Below are 10,788 nucleotides of genomic sequence, written 5' to 3'. Positions count from 1 at the left end.
AGAACAAAGAATTTCCGAAATTAAATGAAGTGTTTTTATTTATTTATTAAAATTATAACTACAATCCGAAAAAACAGGGGAAGCCTGGCTTCCCTTGGCCTCCAGGAGAAAACGCCACTGCACTTTCATCTGAGCATTATCGTTATAAAAAAAACAAGAGGATAAATTAAAAACAGTTATGAAATAGCTATTATATGGCAGTAAAACCAGAATACAGTTTGAAAGGGGAGTGATTTGTAAAATATCCTTAAAGAAAAAAGAACATCTGATTACAGTTTTGTTTCATCTGGGTGTTGAGAGATATATCCATAGATCTCTTAATGTTGCTCTCAAAGTGCACCAGATTGATGCTTTTAACTTCAATATTTAAAAAAAATCTTCCCGGGGCAGCATCCCCCCCGGACCCCCCTAGAGGAGGTGAGGTCCGCTCCCCACTCGTAAAAATAGCACTTTACCCCTGCCTATATGCCGTTAGCTGATTATCAAGCTTTCATTGTAACAGTCGCGGGTTTACTGTGTGTTTGCGTGTGGGGAGTGTTGCAGTAGAACATTCCACTGTAGTGCCCCAGGTGCTCGCGCTTTTGTGCGTGCTCTATAGTGCCTGTAATAGTGTTCACTGGAGTCCAGCACCTCAGCAACCCCACTCAAAATACCGTCCGACGCCTCTGCCGTTACACCTCTAGTACATATACACAGGGGCAGGGGCGGATCTAGACAAATATTCATGGGGTGGCAAGAGGGTGGCAGGAGAATTTCAGGGGTGGCATCCCCTGGCAGAAGTATATGCTGATTTAATCGGAGTCATATCAATCAATGTTAACTTGGAAAGCCACAATATTGATATTTTAACTCAATAACATTAGGTGACAATCACTGTTATCATTCACATATTCAGTGTTATTATTAAATAAACTATATTTTTTGGAGGAGTTAATGATGAACCTTCCTCAAGATGCTTGCTCACCCTCCTTCAAATTTGAAAGACCAGTAATTACTATCATAATTCAAAAGAATCAAAGGAACAGTTCAGCGCCCCGCAACTTCATTGCAAACAGTTACAACCTTGACTTTACATCAGAAAGAACAAACATTAAAGAAATGACTAACTGCATCAGTTAGGGTTAAAAAACGTGTATTCAGCGAAAACATATACATCGCTGAAGTTATCATCCAGTGGAATGCCCGTACCTACTGGCCTAGTTAAATCAAAGTGGTTACTTTTTTTTGGCTGGGCAGTGTAGTTTTACACACCGTCTTATTTGACTTTCTCATGACTTGAAACTGTTTTTTGGGGGCAGACCCCCACAAAGAAGAAACATGTATTTACACATGTAAGGTCATCTTCTTAAACAGTTTATTATTCTCATCGACTCATCCGTGAGCAGAGCATCAAGTTGGCATGCCTATAACAGCTGAATGTGGCGATTACCATCTTGATCAGCAAAACGCCTCACAAACGTATTAAGATTTAAAGTTATGGTGCGTTTTGATTCAATGCTGAGTACAGCCAAACTTCACAGGCTCTTCTCTGTCATAGTAGACGGCAAACAGTTGCGGCGCCAGAGTATTTTTGTTGGGTAATCTAGGGTAGGGCTAACCCATACAGTGGTGGGGCTCAAGTCAGTATTTGCAATATAATTACATACACGCTCCCCTTGACAGTGAAACAGTGAGGTTTAGATTATTTCCCTGTCTCAATCCAAATTGAACTGTATGAAATAAAAAGGCACATTTGTCTTGTAGTAAATAAAAAGGACGACCTGGAGCCAATCCTGCAATTTCCCCACAGGTGAAAGAGTTGAAAACCCAAGTCAGGAGATTTTTTGAAATACTAACATCAAATACACATTCTGGTGCTCTCTTGAGAAGAAAAATAAATAAATATATATTACTACACACAGTTTTTTGTTACTTTGTTCTGAAAGCTGAACCTGCTGCTCCTCACAGAGAGGAGAGGGAAGAGGCTGTGTGAATTACTTTACATTGTGGATAAGGGTGGATAGCCCCCATTGTTCTGTGTGTCAAAATGAAAGACAGCCCACACACCTAAAAATCATCAAACCGTGGGGTCTTATAGTTGTACCGATGTATATAGAAATGTACTACAGCAAAAGTATTCTCCTTCGGGACTTCCTGCAACAACACCACGTCGTTATCGTGATTCTGATTGGCCAGAAGACATTATCAAAGATGTTCTATTGAGAAGACGATCACTACGGGACAAAAGTTTTCAAAACCGTTTCTAGTCTTCGGTATTTCCAGACAAGTGGCTACTGAAATCAATCTTACTAACTGCTGTCTGTGCAATTTACTCCGCGCGAGTTGGCAGACTTTGTTTTGCTTACTTTAACATAATTTTTCATGGTGGGGCTAAGCCATTTATTGGTATGGCTGTAGCCTACCCCAGTCATACCCTGACCGCAAATACCTAATTCCTTCTGTCCAGTTCCGTCTACTTGTATCCGCAATGCTTCTCGTTTTGCGCTGTCCTCCCGTTCAAATGAAATCGCCGCCAATCATATTTCCAAGCTCGCGCAAGGGGGGGGAGGGGTTACAAGGCTCGCGTCTTGTGCTGCATTCACTTGCACTCGGACATTAGAGATTTTCTCTCATAAATGTCCGATGAGCCACAACTTTTCTTTCAAAACAAAGCTGCCGTGGCAGCTGGGGTGGCAAGGCATTTTTCTGAGGTGGCAGCTGCCACCCCGTGCCACCCCGTGGAACCGCCACTGCACAGGGGCGGACTGGGGGGGAAAAGTGGCCCGGGGATTAATTGACAGACAGGCCCACTTAATGCGCGGCATGTATTGGCTGGCCGGCGACGAAAGTATGTAACTTAACAAAAAACCCTATGCATTTTATGTTATTTTGGACAATTATTCATATAGTAATCACATTACCTGAGCCCTTGAGTTGCCTAGAGCAAAATAGTTACAGCATATATTTTGTGATTTTAATGTTAACAGATCATTGATGCAATAACATTTTGACCCAATTTGCCTGACTTGACTCATGGAATAAAACATGGGCATAGGAAGCATCCTCAATGTGGGTGAGACAATTTAACAGGGGGTGTGAGCAGGTGGTGGACCTCACCTCCTCTAGGGGGTCCGGGGGAAGATTTTTTTTTAAATGTTGAAGTTAAATGCATCAATCTGGTGCACTTTGAGAGCAAAATTAGGGACTAAATGTATGGGAGTCAGTAGGGGCTTGGACTGTGAGCCGTAGCGTCGCCGGTTCAAGTACCCGACCAGACCTACATTTGGAGTGTGGACTTCTACTTCGAGAGGTACCAGTTCACCTCCTGCCCTGCCGTGGTGCCCTTGAGAAAGGCACCGGGCATCCCCCTTCCCCCCTCACTCCCATTGCTCCCCGGGCACTGTACAATAGCTGCCCACTGCTCCTAGTACTAGACTCCTGGTACTACGATGGGTTAAATGCAGAGAACACATGTCACTGTGTGTGCTGTGTGCTCTGCATGTGTGACCATTAAAGAGGGTTTCATCCCTCCCAATTCTTCTTCAACACCCATATAAAACAGAACTGTAAACAGATTTACTTTTTCTTTCAACATTTATTTGAACAGCAAGTGGAAGCAAAAGTGACTGCACCCAAAACAATAAACCTGCTAGCTAACTAGCCTAAACTCAGTAACAGAATGTGGGCAACACGTTCTTCTCCACAGCCGCGCAACCTCTGAGTCAGACGTCACTTCCTCCTTTTCTATCCTGCCAGCTAGGTCTCTCAGTCACTCACTCTTGATCGTTCACTGCGCAGTGACAGCTGCTACGGGCCTGATGTGTGAAATTGAAACTGATAGATAGAACAAAGGTAGCCCATCAAAACAGCCCGGCCCGGCCCAGCCCAGTGGGCCACAACCCACTGGGCTGGGCTGGGCTGGGCTGGGCTGGGCCGGAACCCTTATAAATGTGGGCCGGTAGAATTTAGGTAAGCAAAAAAAGGGAGTGGCCGGAATACTTACAAATGTGGGCCGGTAGGATTTAGGCAAAATAAAAAAGTTTTTTTTTTAGTTTTTTTTGGCCCTCCTGCCCACACACAGCACCGGCCCACTGGGGAAACTCCCGGTATTCCCAATGGCCAGTCCGCCCCTGCGTATACAGTACAGCAGTGGCGAACCGTCAGGGCCTTCAAGGTATTCAGAGAATACCCTGTAACACTCAGATAAAACAAACAACAAATCGATTTAATTATATAAATAAAATGTAATAAAATGTAATAATATTTATATAAATATATATAAAATGAATAAATGAGAATCATATCTGTGTTGTTGATCTGCAATATTACAGTGTTACGTTAATTTGTTTGTCCTTCTCGGACCATGCACTATGCATTTCAGTGGTTTTGTGTTAGAAAAGAAAGCAACCAATCAGATCTTGTTCTGCGTCTCTGGGTAGAATATCCTTCAACCAAGGTATTCTACATCCTTGATCGAATGCCCTGGCCGTTGCACTGAATGAGAGCATACGTTTTGACTGACAGTTTGATCAACCAACCATATATTGATTTGTAGCCAATGGGCGTATTCTTTCAGAGTTTCCCTCGTTTCCAGGGTACTCTAGAAGGCCCACTAACTGGCTCGAGACAGAGGATCTAGAATGCGACAAAGCAAGTCATGCCATTTTATTGCTTTTAACGTTGAAATGACAAGTGCAACAGGTGAAGATGAAGTTAGTTGAATATACGGACATTATAATGCCACGGAGGGGGGGGGGGGGGGGGGGTGTGTCTACAGAAGGTCCTGTTGTGATAGACACGGTTCGCCACTGCAGTACAGTAATACTAATAACACACTGTCAACTGTACTGTACAAACTGAACAATATTATTTGAAACCATAGATGGCAAATAAATGCAGATCCATGCAATGAGATAAGCAAGTTTTTGTGTATCATGAAATACAGTATAGTCCCTCTTGTGAACTACAAATAACAACTGCAGCATTTTGCAGTATGTTCTTAAGAGACTTCCACAACAATCTTTTCTCTTGATGTTTTTAATTCTGTGTGTTCTTGTAACTTCTTGTTCTTGCTGTTTTACATTCATCCCAGCCAGATTGAAGAAATGTTTTGCAGTTTTGCAACAGTGGATAGTGAAATCATTGACTGCAACACACATTACATTGAATCCCTTAAAAATCAATTATCTGCTGTCAGTTGTAACATATTTACATTCTCTTTTCAAGGATATGTAGATTATAAAATTGTGACCAAGCAGAAATAAATGCAACCTGGCATTTTTAAATGAGATGTGGATGGTTAACTTTCATGTGTGTGTGTGTAATTGTGAGAGAGGAAGAGAGAAAAAAGGTGCTGAATATGAGAGTGCATCAACGTGTGTGTGTGTGTGTGTGTGTGTGTGTGTGTGTGTGTGTGTGTGTGTGTGTGTGTGTGTGTGTGTGTGTGTGTGTGTGTGTGTGTGTGTGTGTGTGTGTGTGTGTGTGTGTGTGTGTGTGTGTGTGTGTGTGTGTGTGTGTGTGTGTGTGTGTGTGTGTGTGTGCGTTTGTCAGTTTTAGTTCTACTATGAGGGGCCGTACAGGCCGTAATTCATACTGGTCCTCTCACGCACATACATTCTCCTTTTACATACATATATTTTCACTCTTACATACATACATTCTCCTTTTACATACATATATTTTTACTCTTACATACATACATTCTCCTTTTACATACATATATTTTATAATATATGCATGTCTGAAGACAATATATGTATGCAATCGGGGTTTCACAACTACCAATATTTACTAGTTGACACATTTTTCAAAATAGTAGTCGACTAGTCGTTACGTCATAATAAAGACACACAAAGAGAGGTGTACAACTGTATTTTACATTGGAACTCATACAGTAACATTAAACACTGCATTTTAATTTGTGTTACATGGCTGAGTAAATAACAAACAGTAACTGGACTCACCAAAATCGACAGCAAAAAACTCTTCTTTACATAAATGCCACGTAAATCCAGTGCGCAACACTTTATTCGCTGTCCTCCACGATATCGTCCACCTTTCCATATTTTTGGTTTGGTTTGAACACCAACGCATCGACATGTGAGGGAAGGAGGCTTGACCGCTTTCGGGTGACAGTGTTGCCTGCCAGGGAAAAAACCCTCTCACTCGGGGTGCTTGTGGCTAGAATAGCCAGGTAGCTCCTCGAAAGCGGGGGAAGCGGTGCACGTTTTCTGCCCACCACTCCAGTGGATTATCCATTGTGGGGATATGTGGTGTCCGCTGGCAGTAATCCCGTAGCTCATCATCCGCATCACTGTTCACCCGTGTTTTCTTGCTGTTCGTTTGCCTCTGTTCAGTGCTGACGCCGGTCCGTTGCTCACTGGTGCTAGCATTACTGCTAGTGCTAGCTGTCGGCAGCGGGTGTCTCATCTTCAGATGGTTGCGCATAGCAGATGCATTTGTATTGTACTTCAGTACAGCTGTACACAACTGACACTTCACTGTGGAGTTGGTTACATCTTCGTTTAAGTACTGCCATACATAAGAATGTCGGACGTGTTTTGGAGCATTTTGCAGCACCTCGTTTACCTCAATTTGTTTCACGACTAGTCGACTAGGGCCTACAGCGCCAACTAGTGGTAAAGGTAGTCGACTAGTAGACTAGTCGATTAGTTGGTGAAACCCCTAGTATGCAAGAGAAGAATGTATGTATGTATGAAGACAATATATGTATGCAAGAGATGAATGTATGTATGTGAGAGAGAAAGTATAGTTGAAACGGAAGGCAGGTCATTCTCGCGCTGTGATTGGCTCAGAAGGTCGAGCGGGGCGGGCTCATGTTCAGATCTTCGGATTTCAAATCAACATAACATGATGGAGGGAGATGAATCGCGTAGATTGCATAAAGCATTAGGGGTTTTAAGGAACATTTTGTCAACCCCTGAAGCTGTCACATCCCTGTCATCGTCCCTTGAGCGGCAGAGGACAGGCTCACAGGCACAGGAGCAGCACGTTACTAATAACGTTTCTCACAGCGCGGTGGAGAGTGAGATGAGAGAACGTTTCAGACCTGCCAACTCCCAAGTCGCTTCGGCAGGCCAAGCAGATGAAGGAGGACAAACTGGAGGATCTTTGAGATACCAAACTCAGCTCCACTTTGGGAAGTGGAACTCGCGACCAAGGAAAAGGTGAGAACAACGTACATTGTAACTTAAATGGAAGTTGTCAATCTACTAAATTCGAAATGTATGTTTGCTTATTTAGCAACACACTTTAGCATGCTAAGTGGCCGTACACATGCTGCATCTTTTACCGCCTGGTAAACGTGAGGCGCGTCGCTTGGGCGCGTCGGCGGGTGCCAACTTTCAAGGCCGCTGAGGCAGGTTTTTTTAGGTGTTTATAAAAATATTGTCCGTGGAACAGCAGTGTTTTCCCTTGAAAACGACGTTTTTGTCTCTGCTCTACCCACATAATCACACCAATGTGTGTATGACCACCAGACTCTGGGACAGTTTCATCCGACAGGCCATAAGACTGTTAAACACATGAACTAAGAACATCCATAACATTCACCTGTGTGCAACTTACAAATTATGTATCACTTGTATACTCTTATGGCACTATTTTATTGTGTTTAGTTGCTCTATTGTATCTGTGTTATTGTGTTGCTCTGTTGGAGGAGCCTGTGACCTAAGATTTTCATCGACATAACTACCCTGTAGCTATGTACGCATGACAATAAAAGCCTTGAATCTTGAATAGACCTTAAAGCAGGGGTCACCAACCTTTTTGTCACAGAGGGCTACTTCAAGGGTACTGAGTAATACGAAGGGCTACTTGTTTGATACAAACTTCCTGAATAACATAATTGCACGGTTCACCTTTAATGATAATATTATTATTAATAATAATCAGAATACATATTAATTTACTGTATGTGAAGGACTATCTGATCACATATTAATGTTAATGATTCCTCACAATAATTATTAACAATGATTTACCATTGCTATAGTAACTATTGTTTTGTTATGAAAATGTATCTATATTTATACACATTCTCGCGAGATCTATCAGGGGTCGTTGTAATGCTGCGTTCACACCGGACGCGACTTCGCTCTAATCGCTCGAGTTTCACCGCTGCTGCCAGCTGTGTTTACTCGCATCATTCAAACAAGACGCGCTGGCTCGGGAGCTACAACTAAAACAAAATGAACATATTTTACCGTGATTAAATTGTAATACACGTTTCTAAATGATGCCGAAGTAACAACATACTGATACCGCTTAGTAAAAACCATGAATTAATGCTTGACAAGTCTGCAGACAAGACGGCAGGCGAAAAACCTTTTAAAATGCTTGTTTTCTGAATGGATTCGCCATGACACAGACAGTCTGTGGTTTGTAACTTTTGTCCAGTTTCTGAAAAGATATGAGGAGCTGTGATCTCTGTTTGCTAACTGCTAACAGCTAACTGCTGATGTTTTCTGGTTGAACGTCAGTGGCAGGCTGAGATCCTCACCACTGCTGTGTGTGTGTGTGTGTGTGTGTGTGTGTGTGTGTGTGTGTGTGTGTGTGTGTGTGTGGGGGGGGGGGGGTGTGTGGGGGGGGGGGGTGTGTGTGTGTGTGGGGGGGTGTGTGGCATACATATTGATGAACTTAATCTTGCTAGAAGAGGTTAATCAAAGTCTATGTTGTGTATGGGTCAATATCTAAAGCATTACAGAGCAGGTGAGGACACATGGCTGACACACTTCTGTATTGTAAGTTAAGAAGATAATTCATGTATTACTTCCAGCTCCGTCTAGTTTTGTCTTTCAGTAGAAAGACAACACTTTATTTATGATATATGATATATCGCTTTGAGCACCAGGAAAAGCGCTTTATAAATGTAATGTATTATTATTATTATCTTTTATGAATATAAAATAAAATATCTGCTTTGTTTTGTAGGGCCAAAACAGTTTATCATGACACTTTCAACAAACACATCATCCTTCTTCCGGGACCATCCAGCACTGCCGTCATAAAGCATCGGACAAAGCAACAGTTGCATAAACAAGGACATATATTGAATGGATTTGAATTCCAGAAATCCTGGGACCACAGGACTGTCACTGATCAAATTAGGGATGCCTTTGGAGAAAAACTCTCAGCTGATGTGAGGTAAGTACTTTAATGTAATCATCCAGTCCCAGTCCAAACTGTGATATAGTGATTCTATTCAAATGAAAAAAGGACCTAACCTATTAAGCCAGTTATTCATACTAGTACATTTGATTTTGTGGCATCACTTACGTTCGTTCTCATTTATTTTTCTGACTGCCATCATCAAAGAGGAAATGGAAAACAGACGGTCAGAGGATCCGTTTCAATCTGTCTTGTGCATTTTTTTACCTTTTGTCATTTTACCCACTGCTTTTCAGCCTAGAGCTTCTGGTGGCATGTGGCAACAGATTGATCAAGCCAAAACTGCGTGCTGGACAGGAACTGGATGCAAATCTCATACATAAAGTGTATAAATCGAAAGCCCTATACATCAGACCATCAAAGTCAATTTTGGTATGTGATATCACATTTGAATCAACCTGCAGAACATTGTAAAAATAATAACCCATAATCGGCGTATAAACATGCCTGAAGATTAAATGTTGTCAGTTACCTCTGACATTTCAAATGTATGTTCTTCTTGAACTTTAATTTCAGCTTTGTAGTCATGAAAATGTTTACTAGCTATGTGTTTATTTATTTTTGTACTTCTATAGACTAATGCAGAGTTAGAATGCCTGTTTTAAATGTTATATCCAAGCACATAAATTGACTTAATTGGCAGCTGCCTAGTTGGACTAACAGAGCTAATAATAGAAGGGGATACTGGTACTCGTCGGGAGATGTCACTTTTAAAGCATGGACAGTAAAAGTAATTGTTAGCAATATAATCATTAATCCAAATGTTTCCAGATACTCTTCAGTGTACAGTTGAAATGTAGTATATCTGAAAATTATTTTTATGTCTTTCCAAGGATGAGGTTACAGGCTATAGCAGTGAGGACAACATTTGTACGGAAAACACTGATTCAGCAAGGCAGCTGCGCTCCTCATTTCGACCACGAGATAAACAATCAAATGCATCTTCAGAAAGTTTTAACAGTCCAATGACTGCCTCCCCACCAAACTGTACTTCTGCAGTTCAACCTTTTGCCTCATCACTTGGGTGTGGAACGTCATTCACTCAAACTCCTGCCTTGACCTACCAAAGCAGTATCTCACCCTACCACAGCAGCACATCAGCAAGCAGTTATTCTACTCAACTGCCAGTATGCTCACTGGAAAGCTACCCTTCCAGCAGTCAGCCTTCTACATCATTATTTGGAGGAACAACTTCTGTTGATCCAGCTCCGGGCAGCACTCCAGCAAGCCATTGTCCTGTGTTACCCTCTACCTCAACACACCACAAATCAGCAATCTATGCTAGCTACCTTACAATAATGTCTGCATTGTCTGACGAGTCTTCTGATGAGGAATTGAACCAGGCTATACTAGCAAGCCTGCAGAGTGAAAGGTTAGTACAAAAGAAATCTCGGAGGGCTTGCAAAAACCCTGGTCGGTGTACAAAAAGCACATGTCAACACTGTTTTTTTTTTTTAATTACTCACTGTCGGAGGGTAGACACAGTTCCGCACTGTAGGTTTAACCATGTGGTATTAAATAATGATAAATTACATCAAGATTTATGACATAATTTATGACATTATGTGCGGATATTTTAATCCCCTGTGCGTTAGAGCTCTATTGTTGTCCAAAAACTAT

General features: G+C 41.9%; 1 long non-coding RNA gene across 1 annotated transcript; it reads left to right on the top strand.

Moving 5' to 3' along the window:
- Positions 1-6,853: 6,853 nt before the first annotated feature.
- LOC307041135 lies at positions 6,854-10,139 on the top strand. The gene is made up of 4 exons (XR_013808701.1): positions 6,854-7,166; positions 8,932-9,144; positions 9,405-9,540; positions 10,002-10,139. It is a non-coding gene; the product is annotated as an uncharacterized lncRNA (long non-coding RNA).
- Positions 10,140-10,788: the final 649 nt, after the last annotated feature.

The sequence above is a fragment of the Notothenia rossii genome (genome assembly GCF_949606895.1).
Source record: "Notothenia rossii genome assembly, chromosome: 5".
Taxonomy (NCBI): Eukaryota; Metazoa; Chordata; class Actinopteri; order Perciformes; family Nototheniidae; genus Notothenia; species Notothenia rossii.
This window is presented reverse-complemented; position numbering and strand designations above follow the sequence as displayed.